Consider the following 16,077-nt stretch of genomic DNA (forward strand, 5'->3'; position numbering starts at 1 on the left):
GAATTTATCAGTTTGTTTGTTTTTTTTAAATATATATTTTATTGATTTTGTACAGAGAGGAAGAGAGAGAGATAGAGAGTTAGAAACATCAATGAGAGAGAGTCATCGATCAGTTGCCTCTTGCACACCCCCTACTGGGGATATGCCCACAACCAAGGTACATGCCCTTGACCGGAATCGAACCAGGGACCTTCAGTCCCCAAGCCGACGCTCTATCCATTGAGCCAAACCGGTTTCGGCTGAATTTATCAGTTTTTGTTCAAAATTAACTTGTGGTCTAAATGAACCTTCGCTGTTCAGTCCACCTTTAGATTTCAGGAAAAAATGAAATTCTAATTTTCACCACAAAGAGGCAGTAGAACACTAAAATTATTATGAAAGGCACATAATGAAACTACACTGCAGCAAGAAATAACTTTAAAAAAAAATACTTCTAGCCGGGACCAGTTTGGCTCAGTGGATAGAGTGTCGGCCTGCGGATTGAAAGGTCCCGGGTTCGATTCTGGTCAAGGGCATGTACCTTGGTTGCGGGCACATCCCCAGTAGGGGGTGTGCAAGAGGCAGCTGATCGATGATTCTCATCAATGTTTCTAGCTCTCTATCCCTCTCTCTTCCTCTCTGTGAAAAATCAATAAAATATATTTTTTTTAAAAAAATACTTCTAGAATTTAGTCATCTTGCTGGCCTTATGTTTACATGTTGTTCATCCTCTTTATAGTTTGTAATTTGCTTTCAGATTTCACCTCTAAACGTATGGTTTACAAAATGGACAAAGGACAATTATCAGTGAAGGGAAATACTTCACATATTATCTTGAATCTCAAGTATTTTGGGGTGGTGGTCAATTTTCTTACAATAGCCGGCTGGCTGGTTGGGGAGTGGATATTTCTGAGGCTGGAACATGAGTGGGAAATAGATCAGCTGAAGTATTTGCATTATAAGGTCGAGCACTGAAGCCGAGACTGAACTTAATTGAGAAGGTATCTGTTTCATCTGTTTTTCTGGTCTCGCTTGCAGAGCCTTCTGCCAAGAGAGAAAATCAGACAAGCCTTCCATTTCTTGTCAAGTCGAAATTCTCTTCCTTCGAGAAACATTTCTGACCTGGTTACCTGAAGCAGGTGTGCCTTCTTGGGCCCCAATCCCCTGGAAACGCTGTGAGAGCATTTCAGGGCCCGGCTCCGGGGCCCTGAGAATAGGCACCCTTAACCCTCTTCCATCTCGGGGATTCAGGGCCCCGACCCCGCCTAGGGGGAAATCTGATCTAGTCGGCCTTGGATCTGCAGATTCAACCAACCATGGACTGAAAACGGGACTTTGCATCCATGACTAGGAACCCATGGTTGGGTTTATTTATTTTTGATCCACGGTTGGTTGAGTCCCTTGATGCAAAACCTCGCAGATACGAAGGGCCAACTTTATTTATTTAAAAATCAGTCTATGAGTGACCTGCAGGTCTGGGCCCCTGAGGGGTGTCTGGGCCCGGGAAATAGGACTGGATACTGGGTTCGAGGTCAGGGTTTCGGGATGGAGTTCTGGGCCCTGTCATAAAGTCCTAGGAACCACATGTAGGTCTGCAGCCAGGACGGAAGTCTGGGCCCTGGAGGGAGATCTGGATCCTGGGCGGAGGTCTGAGCCCCGAATGGGGTGATGGTCCCTGAAGGGGTCTGGGTCCTGGGGTGGAGTTCTGTATCCGGTTGCATGAATGTGTTGTAATTTATTTGACCTCCTTTCTGCTGGTGACATTGAAGTTTTTCCAAAAATTTACTAACACAAATGATGTCAGGATGCACTTTCTTGGATCTTGCCTGCACACACACACACACACACACACAACACACTACACACACACACACACACTCCCACACTCACCGTTCTTTCCTCACCCATCTGAACAAGCTCGTGACTGCTGAATTGTGCTTTCTGTGCGTTTTAAGGAACTTCTCATCACACCACCACATGTCACATTGTTTATTCCTATGACCACTTTTTTAATAATTGAGGAAGAGGAGAAGGGAGGGGTCTGTGGAGTTGCAATGTCTCGACTTTTTCTTCATTGTCTTCAGTTCACTAAATGCAGTCTGCCTGTCAAAGAGGGGTTCCATGAAGCTTCCCCTAAAATCAGGGGAGGTGGGAGCTTCAATGTCTACGGAAGACCCGCTAGCTAAATTTCTCTCGGTCTCCCAGGTGTGAGGCACCTCTCTCCTAACCTACCCTGCCTCATGGCTTCTGCTTTCACCATCACAGGGCAGAAGAGCTGGTAAAAGCCAACAAACAGACCTTGGCATCTTCCATTTCCCTTCTCCTAACCCGAGCTCCTGAAGAAGGTGGCAATGGCCAAAACCGGTTTGGCTCAGTGGATAGAGCCTCAGCCTGCAGACTGAAGGGTCCCGGGTTCGATTCTGGTCAAGGGCATGTACCATGGTTGTGGACACTTCCCCTGTATGGGGTGTGCAAGAGGCAGATGATCGATGATTCTCTCTCATTGATGTTTCTAACTCTCTATCCCTCTCTCTTCCTCTCTATAAGAAATCAATAAAATATATTTTTTTAAAGAAGAAGAAGTTGGCAATGCCCCAGGCCAGTGTCTGGCTTCTCAGCCCTTGTCTCAGTGCCCAGCTTTGTGGTGAATGGCCTTGCTGGGGCCACCATGCCCTTACCGGACAACCCCTCACCCTGAAGCCATGAGCCAGCGCTTCCAGCTAACTGAGTGCAGCATCTCTCAGAAGTATGTCCTATGTCCTCTCTGCTTCTGATGCCTGATGACTTCAGGAGGTACAAGGCATGGTGTTTGTGTGTGTTTCAGTCGGTTTCCAATATTTATTTTACCATTGGTTATTTTCCTATGGAAACATTACAGTAGATGCCTTTTCTGTATAGACTAGAGGCCCGATGCACGAAATTCGTGCAAGAGCAGGCCTTCCTTCCCTCTGGCACCTGGGACCCGGGCTTCCCTCGCAGCCCAGGCTTTGTCTGGAAGGATGTCCGGTCTAATTAGCATATTACGCTTTTATTATTATAGATATTTTAAAAAGTATAGCATATCAAACTCCTGAATTCACGATCTCTACTGTTTACAATGAGACTAATGTATCGTTAGTAGATTCGAAGATAAACATTAAGTAAAGACGTGATAAAATGTACGCAGAGCTGACCAAAACCATGAAGGCGGTACAGGAAGGAGTGAAGCTGCGAAGGCCCTGCCCTCCTGCGTGCCGGTCAGAGCATGGTGGTGCTTCCTCTCCCTCCGCTGAGGGAGGCCTGATCCCCATCCTTTTGTCTTCCTGCCACATTTCACACCAGCCGCCCCAGGCCGAGCGAGCGAACTCAATGTGTGCATAACGGGTGGACTGATTATGTTGCATTTGGGTGTAGGGCAGTGGTCGGCAAACTCATTAGTCAGCAGAGCCAAATATCAACAGCACAACGATTGACATTTCTTTTGAGAGCCGAAAACCGACTTCTGCGCATGGGCCACCAAGTGTCAATCACACTGTATGTGCACGCACACACGTGGTCTTTTGTGGAAAAGCCACCCTCAAGGGGCCAAAGAGCCGTGGTTTGCCGACCACTGGTGTAGGGCATTTCTCCGTTCCGGAGACAGTGAGTTGATCTGGGTTTGGCTCACTGCTGAGAAAGAGGAAAAGGCCGGTCTGACCTCCCGGAGCCCCAGGCAGCTGACTGGATGTCATGGGGCTCGCTGGCCTGCAGGCCTGTTAACAGCAGGCTCAGGCCCGGGCAGAGCAAACCCCATGACTCCATGGGGCTGCCCCCCCCCCCCCTTGGCACTGTTGTCCCAGAATGCCCTAGTGAATAATACTGCTTCAGGGAGCAGGTCCTGGAAAGTCTTTAGTTTATTTGGGATTAGAGGGCACTTGATCTCGTAGGATTTTATTTATTTTAACAATTGTCGTTTATTTCCTGAGTTATAACTTTTTTTCTAGAAAGAATGTGAGAGGACTTACAAAATACAGGAAGGCCCGGCCGGTGTTTCTGAGTGGTTAGAGAGCATCGGCCCGCACACCAAAGGGTTGCAGGTTCTTCCTGGTCGGGGCACACAGGGGAACCAATCCATCACTGTGTCTCTGCACATCCATGTTTTTCTCTCTCTCTCTCTCTCTCTCTCCCCACCTCCCTCCCTTCCACTCGCTCTAAAAACCAATGGAAAAAATACATACAGGAAGATAGGCGTTTAAAAGAATAAGTGAGGAAATGGCGAAGGGAAAGTGAGGGCAGGAAAAAGTGGAGCCAAGAAGGAGAACCCTCACACAATGTCCCTATTGCTCGCGGTGGGGGCGGCGGTGGAGCGTTGACCCTTCTTGGGGCAGACAAGCCACGGGAAGAAGAGCCATCGGAGAGGAGAGGAGCCGGGTAGGAGGGCACCGCCTGTCACTCAGAAGGTTGGCCATTATCACAGGACCCCTCCAGAGAGGCCGCAACAACATACTACATTCCCCTCTCCTCCCCTCCCTGGCCAAAGCCCCCCCCCCCCAATGGGCATTAACCCCCCAATACTGCCACCTCCGCAGGTCTGGTGACCCGTGGGCTCTGCAGGTAGTGCTCCTGTTCTGTGGTGGCTGCGTCTGTGGCCAGTGGCGGGGTTGGGGGGTGGGGGAGTGGACAGCCTTCACTCTGACCACGCAGGCTGGGAGGAGAAGGAAGCAGGGTCGACAGATCCACCCAGGGTAGAATCAGGTACCCTCCGTCTGTGCACAGAGAGCTCCCCATATCTGGATAGATCTGGACTTTCCAAAAGAGGTTGTGGGGGCCGGGGCCACAGGATCAGAAATTGCACCGGGGGGAGGGGGGGCCCTCTGGGGTTGTGGGCAAATGCTTTTCAGTTTCCAGCTTCTCTGCCCAGACCCCTCGGCAGCAATGAGAGCATCTGAGGATCACCCCAGATTTCTGGGGTGCCTTCCCAAGTCCGAGCAGCAGCCTCGCCATTAGTGAAGCTTGGGCTGGCACTACTCATTGCCTGCCTCCAAGCCCCCCCCTTATTCCTCCTGTTCTGCTGTGGTCACGTGCGGGCTGAAAATCTCTAGTTCTCCAGGAGGAGGTCCGTCCCTGGTCTAAGTGAGCACGGGTCCTTGATTTTGTGTGTCCCGGCCATCTGTGCAGGTTCCGGCTTTGACCACAAGGGGGCGTCTGCTTCAGGGCCTCGGGGATATTATATTTTCCCTCCAGCAGGAGGAGGGTGCAGAAGGTCAAGTCCTTTGCCCGTGTTGCTGCCAGTTCTCTGCCTTTGGATGTGGTCAGTGAGGAGCTGTTAGACTGTCTGGAAACCCTAAGCGGACAGGGCCCTGGGCACACTTGCCTGCTTCGTGCTTCCTAAACCCTTGCCCCAGGGCCCTGGGCACACTTCATTGAGCTGTTGAATCAATGGATTGCTTATGTGGGAATTAAAAGCCCTATCCGTCGACTAGCCTGTTACTTGAAGCCGAACGTAGTCCTCAGTCCTTGCACGTAGCACTGCCAGCTCTGTGTGGGGCAGTCAGAGAGACAGAGGTTCACTGGGCGTGGCTTTCGGCCTCCAGAGACACTCAGTCTGGCTGAGGAGCTGGCAGCGCTTCTCAGCAAAAGGCTGGAGCGCGCTGTAGGCTCTGTGAGCCACACAACCTCGGTCACGACCGCTCAGTCTGCAGGTGAGACAGAGCCACAGAGACAGTGCGCGAGGGAGGGGGTGTGACTGTGTTTCAGTAAAGCTTTGTGTGTAGACACCAGCATTTGTATTTTGTAGACTCTTGTGCAGGTGTCACAAAATATTATTTTCCCCTCCGCCATCTGAAGATGTGGAAACCTTTCTTAGTGGCGGTACAAACGGTGAGGTGGGCTGGGTTTCATTCATAGGTTACTGACCCTGAGCGGGCCAGGAGAAGCCTCAAAGGGGAAAATGTTATCTTTTCTATTTACAGAAAGGGGAAAAAGAAAGTAGGGAAAACACAGGTTTTAAGGTCTCGCTTTCAGTTTTGTCCTTAAGTAAAAGGACAGCTCCGGGCAGTTGCCAAGGGGTGGCCCCGGTGAGGGAGGACAGGACAGCCGATGTGAATGGAAGACATAGTCAAGGACGTCTATGTGTTGGGGGTGTAGGTTGAGATATGTCCCTGAGACATTCACTCCCACTTTTCTCTATGAACCCCATTGTTCCAGCTTCCAAATGCTGGCTTGAGCTCACTCTGTATGTAGCGTTATGTGGGGATCTCGTTTTATCTGTATCCACATAGTAGCAAGATTTCCCAAGACTATCTTTCGGAAACCCCTCTTTTTCCTGGGGTGTTAGAGTGGATGGCTGGGAGCAACCTGCGTGTCTGTCGCCGGGAGAGGGGAGGGTCACATGTGAGGATGTGCTCATGGCTACCCAGCGGCAGGGAGAAGCGACGCCTGGACGTCCTCATGGCTAAGACTTTAAGGAGAACATTACACATAACACGTGTGTGACACAGAGACACGGGCACTCACCTCCACAGCACCCCCTCCACACGGGTGCAGGGGTGGGGACACGGGAGTGAGGAAAGTGAAAAAGAACAAGTGAAATAGGAAGCACGAAGCAGGCTTATGGGGAGACTCATGATGAGACTGTGCTCCCACAGAGGAATAAAATTAGCACTCTTCATGTAGGGCTGTGGTCGGCAAACTGCGGCTCGAGAGCCACATGCGGCTCTTTGGCCCCTTGAGTGTGTCTCTTCCACAAAATATCACGGCCTGGGTGAGTCTATGTTAAAGAATAGGTGTTAGAAGACGTTTAAGTTGGAAAAATTTGGCTCTCAAAAGAAATTTCAATCATCGTACTGTTGATATTTGGCTCTGTTGACTAATGAGTTTGCCAACCACTGATCTAGGTTAACGCTGTAAAAAAATTTATTAGCATCTCGGTAAACCGGATCATGTTGTGGCCTGGGCTTTCCTGACCGTTCTTGCCTTCTGAGCGAAAGCGTGGTCATGTGTCACGCTGCAGCCACATGATGAGGGAAACATGCCCGTGGTTGTGTGAGGTGTGTGTGGGTGTCAGGGATAAGAGCGTGAGGAAGGGTTGGAGCAGCATTTTGGGAGGACCAGCCGGGTGGTGAGACGGGATCAGGGTGGTGAGACGGGATCAGAGGGCCAACCATCATCCACCAGTGATGGCAGTGATGATTCCTTCTCTCTGCCGGACAGTAATCCCAGTGCTTCCCATCCTACCCACTGCGGCAGACGCTTCAATTGTTCTGGGGGTTTTTTCTGATGAGGAGAGTAGGGCTCAGAGAGGTGAGGTAACTTGCCCAAGGGCACACAGCCCGTAAGCAGTACTGGCACTGGGATTTGATCCCTTGCTGTCCGGTTCCAGAATCTGCCACTGAATCCTCTCCCTCGGTGCTGGCTATGTCTGGTGAAGCTGCACCACTTAACGTATGCTCTTGGTATTAATGATTAAACACTATACAGATCTTTTGGCCTTAAAAATCTTTTTTCAAGAATGTTTTTTCCCCCATGGTTTTATTTCTCAATAAACTAATATGCCACTGACTGTTTTTTGAAATATATTTTTATTAGTGACTAGAGGCCTGGTGCATGAAAATTCATGCACTGGAGGGGGGTCCCTCAGCCTGGCCTGCCCCCTCTCACAGTCCAGGAGCCCTCAGGGGAGGAAGGAGACCCAGCAAGCAAGGGAAGGTGACGCCCCATCACACCTCTGCTGCTGCCACTGCCGGCAGCGCAAGCCTTGGCTGGCCCTGGATACCTGAGCCTTGGGTGGCCCTGGGCGGGGCTGGGGAGCTGAGGGGACTGAGAGACACTTGGCCTTGCCACACACTTACTGTCCTGGCGGGGCTGAGGGGACTGGGCGCCGCCATCTTGTGGCTGTGGGCACCACCGTCTTTGAGGGTGGGGCAGTTAATTAGCATATTCCCTCTTTATTAGATAGGATCTCAGAGAGGAAGGGAGAGGGAGAAAGAGCTAGAAACGTCAATGATGAGAAAGAATCATTGATCAGCTGCCTCTGCACATGCCCTCCTGGGGATCCAGCCCACAACCCAGGCGTGTGCCCTGACTGGGAATCAAACTGTGACCTCCCGGTTCACAGGTCAAAGCTCCAACACTGACCCACACGGGCCTGGCACCACTCATTGATTTTAAATAAAAGGCAGTGAGGGTGTGTTCTGTGCTGTGCCATGAACTGTACGGTGATGTGTCCTTCCCAGACCTGGACACTGAGAACAACAAAGGTGAGAAGGGGCCGTTTTTTGTTGTTGCTTTTTAAATATATTCTATTGATTTTTTTTTTTTTTTTACAGAGAGGAAAGTAGAGGGACAGAGAGCTAGAAACATCGATGAGAAACATCGATCAGCTGCCTCCTGCACACCCCCCACTGGGGATGTGCCCGCAACCAATGTACATGCCCTTGACCGGAATCGAACCTGGGACCCTTCCCTCTGCAGGCCGACGCTCTCTCCACTGAGCCAAACCAGACAGGCCAAGAAGGGGCCGTTCTGATGGTGATACAACGATGACAAGTTAACTGGTTAACTCAACCTTTTAATCTCTCATTGTGTTATTTGTAACCTAGTCAATGCAAAAGACTAGGAGTGTCTTCCTTTGCCTGGAAAATAACTGGTTACGTTTTACACCGCCAAACCGATTGAAACGCTGCCGGATAGAAAGAGAGGAGAGGAAACAAGGAGCTGATGTCAGAGCTTGTCAGCGGGAAGTTACCGAGTGGCATTCAGGGCCCTCGGGAGGCACAGGGCCTGGCAGGCCCATGCTCTGGAGTGCTCACGCCCAGCAGAGCGGGCAGCAGCCTTCACGGCCGCAGACAGCAGAGGCGCTTTCCGTGGGCTGGGAGCCGGGCAGGGCTGCCGCTAGCGAGGAGTGACCCCGGCGGAGCTCCTGGACGCACTGGCGCTGGCGCTGACGTTCAGAGTGAGAAGGCCCCACTGTTCCAGCTCTCGGCCCCGGATCCCCTTCACCGTGTGTGCCAGGACTTGGCATGACATGCCAGGCCACAGTGAAGGGCACCACGAGACAGAGACATGAAGGAAGTGGGCTTTCCTGGCAGGGGTACCCAGCGCCCCGCAAAGGAAACACTGGCTGACGGCGGGGCTACAGCTGTCCGGTGATGCCGAGGGAGCAGTGGCTTCTGGGCCAGGCCGAGTGGTGACAATGACAGCTGGGTGGGCGCTGTCCACCCTAACCCTAACCCTAACCCTAACCCTAACCCTAACCCTAACCCAGGAGCACAGGCCCGTGAAAGGCAGCCCCGCTGGGAAGAAGGATCACCCCTCCCTGTCTGCAGCCCCCGCTCCCCGTGTGCACCCCCGCTCCCCGTCTGCAGCCCCCGATCCCTGTCTGCACCCCCCGCTCCCTGTCTGCACCCCCCGGCTCCCTGTCTGCACCCCCCGCTCCCTGTCTGCACCCCCAGCTCCCTGTCTGCACCCCCAGCTCCCCGTCTGCAGCCCCCACTCCCTGTCTGCAGCCCCCGCTCCCTGTCTGCACCCCCCGGCTCCCCGTCTGCAGCCCCCGGCTCCCCGTCTGCAGCCCCCGCTCCCCATCTGCACCCCCCGGCTCCCCGTCTGCACCCCCCGGCTCCCCGTCTGCAGCCCCCGGCTCCCTGTCTGCAGCCCCCGGCTCCCCGTCTGCAGCCTCCACTCCCCGTCTGCAGCCTCCACTCCCCGTCTGCACCCCCCGGCTCCCGCACCCCCCGGCTCCCCGTCTGCACCCCCCGGCTCCCTGTCTGCACCCCCCCCCCGGCTCCCTGTCTGCAGCCCCCGGCTCCCCGTCTGCACCCCCTGGCTCCCCATCTGCACCCCCAGCTCCCCGTCTGCAGCCCCCGCTCCCTGTCTGCACCCCCCAGCTCCCTGTCTGCAGCCCCCGCTCCCCGTCTGCAGCTTCCGGCTCCCTGTCTGCAGCCCCCGCTCCCTGTCTGCACCCCCCGCTCCCCGTCTGCACCCCTCCGCTCCACGTCTGCAGCCCCCGCTCCCTGTCTGCACCCCCCCGCTCCCTGTCTGCAGCCCCCGCTCCCTGTCTGCAGCCCCCGGCTCCCCAGAGAGGAGGTGGCCGTCCCCGTGGGGTCAGCTCACCCTGGGCAGCACAGCTTGGGCGGGAGTTCAAAGGTGTAATCCACCTTTTAAGAGGAGAGGATAATGACAGTACGTTTTAACAGGTGCATCCTTCAGAAAGACGGCAGGACAGAAGGGGCTCTCTCATGAGGCACAGGGAAGCGACAGCCAGGAAACAACATATAGGAGGAGGAGGCTTTAGGACTGAATTCTTCCTCCTGCACAGTTATCTATATAATTTCTCTTTTTTTTAATTAAGATATTATATGCGTGCATATCTTACCAATTCCCCCACACACACACACACACACACTCCCATACATGCCCTTCCTCCCCAGAGTTTTGCATCCATTGGTTATGCTTATATGCATGTGTACAAGTCCTTCGGTTGATCTGTTATCTCCCCCATATCTCCCTTCTTTTCCTCTTTATATAATTTTCAACTCTATTATAAAAGAAGCTTAGATGCATCTAAAAACAAAGCAGTAGAGGGGAGGGTGGGTGGGTGAGAGGCAATCAGCCAAAGACCTCATATGCACAAGCCATGGGCACACGCAATGGGATGGTGACGGTGAAGGGGGCGAACAGGAGGTCCATGTGGGAAGAGGGGACCTGTGGAGTGCTCCCAACAGTAAAGATTTAATAAGTAAATAAAAACAAGATAGCACAGGCTGCTGCCTGAAGAAAAGAAAGCCAGGGTGTGACACAGCTTCCCAGGAGCGCGAAGCCAGGGCCCGGCTGGCCCCGCGGCCGCCGGGAGGCAGAGGCACGGGCGGCTGAGCGTGCCCCACACACGGCTCCTCCGATCCTCAGCCTCAGAGCCTGCCACACGCTCCGAACACCAGAGTCAGATCGGACGGGCAGCTGAAGGCACCGTCGGGCAGGGACGAACAGGAAAAGCAAACTCGGGGAAGAAAGTGGTGAGATGCGGTGGCTTTTGTAGACTTCTTTACACATCGCTGCCCGGCGTGCTCCAAATCAGTGTTCCCCAGCTTTTTCCCAGACTGTGGCTTTGGTGGGGTCTGTCCCCGCCCTCTTTCCCTGCCCTCTCTGACAGTCCCGTGCGCCTTCGGGACCCCAGGCATGAACACACATCAGTCAGTCCACACAGTCCTCCCCACGGGAACTTGGAAGGATTATGGTGCTAAGTGAAATACGTCAGGCAGAGAAGGGCAAGTACCGTATGATCCTGCTTCTAGGTGGAATCTAAATGAACAAGCAGCACAGAAACAGACTCAGAGACACAAGAAACAGACAAAGCTGCCAGAGGGTTGGGGGGCCGGTTGAAAGCTGTGCAGATCGCAGATGGAACCTGTAACCAAGGCAGGTGCCCTTGATCGAACCGCAGGCTAACGCTCTCTCCTCTAAGCCAAACCGGCTAGGGCTCTCGGTCCTTTTCAAAAATGTGGCTCCCAGGAAGGTTACGTGCTGTAAGTGCCTCACGTTGCATTGTATCGTACAGGGCTCCCTGTGCCCTCGCTGTGCACCCTGACATGGCATCTATATGCCTCCTCCTCTGGCTGCTGCCTCCCTGAGGGCTGTGAGCCCCACCAAGCCCAGTACCATGTTCTTCTTTTCATCCTCCCTTTCTAGCTCCATGCCCTGAATACCGGAGAGAGGGTATTGCACAGTTAATCATTATGTTGTTTTTTTAAATATGTTCTTATTGATTTCAGAGAGGAAGGAAGAGGGAGAAAGAGATAGAAATATCAATGATGAGAGAATCATTGATTAGCTGCATCCTGCACGCCCCCTACTGGCAACGGAGCCTGCAACCTGGGCATGTGCCCCCAGCTGGAATTGAACCCTGGACCTTTCAGTCCACAGGCCGACATTCTATCCACGGAGCCAAACCAGCGAGGACCGTGGTCGGCAGTGGATCGCAAGCCACATGCGGCTTTTTAGCTCCTTGGCTGTGGCTCTTCCACAAAATACCACGGCCTGGCCCTGACCACTGGTGTGGCTCAGTGGAAAGAGTGATGGCCTGTGGACTGAAAGGTCCCAGGTTCAATTCCGGTCAAGGGCATGTACCTTGGTTGCGGGCACATCCCCAGCAGGGGTTGAGCAAGAGGCAGCTGATCGATGTTTCTCTCTCATCGATGTTTCTCTCTATCCCTTTCTCTTCCTCTCTGTAAGAAATTAATAAAATATATATTTAAAAAAATACTAGAGCCTGGGGGAGTCTATTGAAGAAGTGGCATTGGAAGAAGTTTAAAAAATGTGGCTCTCCAAAGAAATGTCAATCATTGTACCGTTGATATTTGGCTCTGTTGACTAATGAGCTTGCCCACCACTGGGCTAGGGCGTTATGGTTTGGTGTGTTTTTTTTTAATCCAGATGAAATTCTCATAACATCACATTAACCATTTTGAAGTGAGCAACTCAGTGGCATTTAGCACTTTCCCATGCTGTGGGGCCTCCACCGTTTCCTACTCCCCAAATGTCACCATCGCACCAGCATAACCCCCTCACCCACCAAGCACGCTCCCCATTCTCTCCGCCCCGCTGCCCCTGCAGTCACCAACCTGTTCTCTCTGGATTTGCCTGCCCTGGCTATGTCATATAAACGGAGCCATACGGTGTGTGGCCTTTATGGCTGGCTTCTTCCACTTAGCATCATGTTTTTGAGGTTCACCCCCACGTTAGCCTGTACCAGCACTTTTTTTTTTTTTTTAATGTTCCTTCTTCTACCCAAATTATTCCGTCCCACCTGGAAGGCTCTCTCCCCGTGCCTCCCCTGAGCTCAATCTAATCATCAGGCTAACAACGTGGCAGCCACGGGCGCTCTGTGATTGCCGAGGTGAGCGGGAAAGGATGCTCTGACCTTCGTAATCCGTTTCCTCCTCTTTCCCTGAGAAGCTGGGGGACCTAGCTTGGTGGACGTGTCATCTGGAACCCTAGTAACCCCGAACACGAGGCTGTTTTATTACTTATTCACGCAGAGAGCTCCCAGACAGAGGCTGGCGCTCCAGACGAAGCAGAAGCCCGTGAGTCACTCGTTAATGCTCAAATCTGAGAACCGGGGCGCTGATTATCACACGTAAAGGCCCCCGGGCGGCCAGGGCACATCACATGAGCCTCCTCTGGCTTTGAACCGCCTCCTGTATCTCCCGTTTGTTCTTGCCTTTCTGCGCTGCCAGGTTATCAAAGGCTTTGTCTCAACAGGTCCTGACACCTCGGAGAGGTGCTTCCCACCGCTGTTCCCATCACATGCTCTTCGGCACAAACAGCCTCTGTGGCTAAGTCACCTGCTCTATCACCTTAACAGGCAGAACAAGGGCCCCGGAGCTGTCCCCTCCTGGTCCCCGGAACCTGCGGAGATGGAAGGCGGCAAAGGGGGGATTAAGGGTGCAGGCGGAATGAAGGTTGCTGCTCACCTGATTTAAGACAAGGAAATGAGTCTGGATTACCGAGGGGAGCCCTTGGGCACCCACAGGGTCCTTCTGGGAGAGGGCTGGGAGGGAGGGTCTTTGTCGGGTGGGGTATGAGGAAGGGCCCGGGGGCCAGGCTGGCGTTGGGGTGGACAGGGGCGGCGAGCCAGGACTCACGGGGAAGCTGCTGGGAAAGGCAAAGAAACAGCCCTCACCCCAGCTTCCCTCTCACACGTTGGCTTCAGCCCAGTGAGGCCCATGGTGGGTCTGACTTCCGGAACGGAAGGCAATGGATCTGCGTTGTTTTAGCCCTTGGAGTCTCTCTGCCACTTGTTGCAGTAGCAATCGGGGACAAATACCACAGCTGCTTACAGAAGTGGAGGAGAAAAGAGCCTTACTTTTTATTTTATTGCTTAAAAACGCCAGTTTGAACTGAGCAATTCCTGAAATGAAAGGTGTGAACTCCTCTCCCACCGCCCCGCCTCCTTTCCCAGGCGTTGCTCCTGAAGCAGGGACTTTGGCCACCAAGAGGGGTGTCAGGACCCAGGAGGCTCACAGGTGATTCAGTACATTCTCAAAAGCTGACTATTTTCTCAGCATGGTTTCCAAACTGAATAATCATGTCGATGATGCCACGTAATTGAGATGGGTCTCTTCTTTCAATGGACAATTTCAAACTTAACGTACAGTATAAGTTTATCTAAAAATAAAAATAAAAATAAACACAAAACTTGAGGATATTTCTTGTCCAAAATAGCCCTGCGTGTGGTCCTGTGACATAAACGACTTCACATGTTGTCAGCTGTTGCTGCTCAAGGCACCCGTGACCCAGCTGGTGGTGCTTTGGAGGAGGAGCTGGGGTCCTCACCTCACTCACCTGCCTGCCTTTCTGCCCGCTGCCCAGTTCATCGCCCCTGGACAGGACAGGGGAGGAGAGAAGACCCAAAGGAAGATTTGATCCCGGTGACTGTCTCCCTATTTGTTTGATATATTGTTTCAATTGATTTCAGAGAGGAAGGGAGAGGAAGAGAGAGGGAGCAACATCCATGACGAGGGAGAATCACGGATCGGCTGCCTCCTGCACGCCCCACACTGGGGACCGAGCTGCAACCCGGGAACTAAACTGTGACCTCCTGGTTCATAGGTCGACGCTCCACCACGCCAGCCGGGCTCTGTCTCCCTATTAATGAAGGTTTTGTTGCTTCCAATTTAGAGAGAGTTCGTCTGGCCAAACACCCAAGCCAGAACGAATTATCCGTAACGAGGGGCACTCATGCTTTAAAAAATAGATCCACGGCACGTTTGTCCTAAACTGGAGCTGTTTATTCAATTCCGAACGTCGCATGTTTGTAGTAAAAAGCAGACAGAATGATACAGGTTATTCCCACCCCGTAGACACGTGCATGGTTTATTTGTCTGTGAAGACGCTGGTTTCTGGCAGGAGCCGCGTGTTCCCTCTGGCCTTTTCCCTCAGATTTGCCGCTAAGGCTGTCCGAGGGGCATTCCAGCCCCGCGTGTGGCCCTCGGGGAGGGAGCTGGCCACGCACGCTCTGTGGGTTTCCATTCCTTGTTCGCGCAGCTGGGACACAAACCAACACCCCACCTCCCACCCTCACCCCCCGACGTCTGTCTGCTGAGCAGGCTCTGTGGCTGGGACCTGGAGACCACACGCAGGGAGTGTTCCCGTGGCCACATCTCCCGCACAGGCTGCGCCCAGCGCTAACCGGATCGCACACAATCCGGGCTCCAGCCGAGCTTGTCTGACACTTAGTGCCCGCGCTCTGGAACGCGACGTACACATGCTGTATGTTTTCTGCAACTGACTGACCCTGAGCGCTCCCGCAAATTCCGTGAGAGCAGCTTCCGAAAAGCACGCAGGCTGTTTCCAGATTTAGATGGAATTGCACAGAGATCATAACCTGTGGAGGGAGAGGGGGTTTGTTTGTTTTTGTTTTGTTTTTAAAGAAAGGAACCTTTTTTTAAAAAAATATATTTTATTGATTTTTTACAGAGAGGAAGGGAGAGATATAGAGAGCCAGAAACGTCAATGAGAGAGAAACATCGACCAGCTGCCTCCTGCACACCCCCCACCGGGGATGTGCCCGCAACTCAGGTACATGCCCTTGACCGGAATCGAACCTGGGACCCCCATAATGTGTGGTTTTAAGTTTCTCAGCCACTGGAGGTCTGAGCAGCTGTTTCAAGCACCTTCTGCACAACATGTGTTATCCATGTACGTAATTCAAGTGATCAAAGATACATACACACACACACACACACACACACACACATACATCACACACACACAATCTTTGCGGCACTAGCTGGCGCTGGGAGGAGCTGGTCCTCTCCCTTAGAGCAAAGGAAGCCTAATGGTGACATTTCAGCCTGAGCTGGGTGAGTGAGTCCATGAAGGGACAGCAGCGAGCGGATCATCAGTGAGGCTGGAGCTGGAGATTTTACTTGGCGAAGGGCCTTGAAGCCGGGTCCCGAGGGGAGGAAGTCACCAGGAGTTCCTTTGGAACTGGGGCATTGCAGCCCTGAGAGTGCCTCTCGAAAGTGCACAAACACGCTGGGAGCCAGTGAGTCAGAAGCACATGAATTGTAAGAGGTTGGACCCAAGAGGCCACGTCGGGCAAGGCTGCTTAATCCCATCACATGATCCGCCCCGAGGCCCGTA

General features: G+C 52.9%; 1 protein-coding gene across 1 annotated transcript in view; it reads right to left on the reverse strand.

The window, feature by feature from the left end:
- Positions 1–8,852, reverse strand: part of THAP5 (THAP domain containing 5) — a 27,953-nt gene extending 19,101 nt beyond the window's left edge. Inside the window, exons 1-2 of the mRNA XM_045587195.1 lie at positions 8,845–8,852; positions 6,554–6,558 (exon numbers count right to left, since the gene is read on the reverse strand). The gene's annotated coding sequence lies outside the window, so the exon portion shown is untranslated. The remainder of the gene's footprint in view (positions 1–6,553; positions 6,559–8,844) is intronic.
- Positions 8,853–16,077: the final 7,225 nt, after the last annotated feature.

The sequence above is a fragment of the Pipistrellus kuhlii genome, unplaced genomic scaffold (genome assembly GCF_014108245.1).
Source record: "Pipistrellus kuhlii isolate mPipKuh1 unplaced genomic scaffold, mPipKuh1.p scaffold_m20_p_26, whole genome shotgun sequence".
In the NCBI taxonomy this organism is placed as follows: domain Eukaryota; kingdom Metazoa; phylum Chordata; class Mammalia; order Chiroptera; family Vespertilionidae; genus Pipistrellus; species Pipistrellus kuhlii.